Genomic DNA, 1,573 nt, shown 5'->3' on the forward strand with positions numbered 1-1,573 from the left:
ATATTAAGACTATCGTGCCTTCTAGTTCCCTTATAAGGTCTCTTCTAGAAGAGAGTCCTTATACTAGTCTTTTACCTACACGACTCGGCCTACCCTATACTTAAGTAACGTATAAGGTAGTACTATAGTAGTACTATAGTAGCGTCTCTAGCGTTATTAAAGACAGGTCGCTACTTTATTATAGATAAACTATATAAGTTCGCCCTTACTTATGTATTTAAGACGTTGTTTAAAGTCTACTACTTACTTGTTAAGGTAGAGGTTAAGTAAAGGTATAGCTATTTTAGACTTAAGGAACTAGACAAGAGTTACCTAGTACGCCTTTACAATAACGTAAAGGTACTATAACTACTTTATAATAAGGTCCTTTACAATCTCCTTAGCTTACTGTCTAAAGGGATAGTACTAGACCTCTACGCTATATACTATAGTACTCTAGATTACCTTTATATAGATCTCCTTTACGTATAGTAGGCTATATCCTTACGTAGACGTAGTAAGCCTTATAAGCGTAAACTATTAGGTAGCAAACTTTTGTTTAATAGTGTTAAGGTAGCCCTTTTATCTAAGCTTCTAATCTATCTAAACTCTTAGAAAGTAGGCCTCTTAGACTAAGGGTATAACCTAGCTGTTAAGGTAGATAGGCGTTGTTAGTATAGTACAGGTATAAGTAAAGTAAAGGAGCTTACTCTTTTTAAGGGCAAACTCTATCCTTCTTATACGTAACTACTAGCTATATGTCTACTACGCCTCTTTAAGGTACTAGCGTGTCTCTACTATGTCTCTACTAAAAGCTAAGAGGTTAAGGTCGTTAGTAAACCTTACTATAATAAGGCCTATATAACCTTATAGTAGCGTATATAAGCTAGTAGTATAAAGAAGAAAGAGAATAAGAGAGAAGGGCAAGCCTTATAGTACCCTTATAGTAACCTCTTAAGGTAGTACTACTTTCTTATTAAAGAAGAAACTAGCTGTCTAATTAGTAAAGAAGCTATATACCTACTATATAGCCTATATAAAGAACCTTAGGTACTAGAGAGTATAGAGAAGACGTATATAGTTTACTATATTAAAGGCGCCTTTAATGTTAAGTTAAAAGAGAGACGCTACGGCCTTATAGCTCTATACTATATACGTAGCGTTAACTACTATTTTAACTATAAGGTCTGTTAAGCGTTATAGCCGGTTCTTTATCTATATCTCTAAGAAGAGCCCTTACAACTTTATAGCGTTAGTAAAGCACTAGCTAATTACTAACTTAATTACTTTGCCTATCGTATTTAAGAGTAATATTAGCTTATAGGCCCTTATAGTTTGTTACTATTTAAGGGTCTTTCCGGGCTTATATAGTACTACTACCTTTACTACTTTAAACTACGCGAGAAAGTACCTTAGCTAGAGGCTTATAGTCGCTATTAGTGTAAGGAGCTTAGCTAGAGGGCGCCTGTATACCTTAAGGAAGCTAGTAAGTAGTAGGTTAGGGCCTAGTACCTTTTAGGCACTTGTCTTTTAGAGAACGTTAGTAATATCTATCTTTATTATAGCGTCGTTAATAGTAAACCGTTAGTACTAC

The sequence above is a fragment of the Amorphotheca resinae genome (genome assembly GCF_003019875.1).
Source record: "Amorphotheca resinae ATCC 22711 unplaced genomic scaffold M430scaffold_7, whole genome shotgun sequence".
NCBI classification, from domain to species: domain Eukaryota; kingdom Fungi; phylum Ascomycota; class Leotiomycetes; order Helotiales; family Amorphothecaceae; genus Amorphotheca; species Amorphotheca resinae.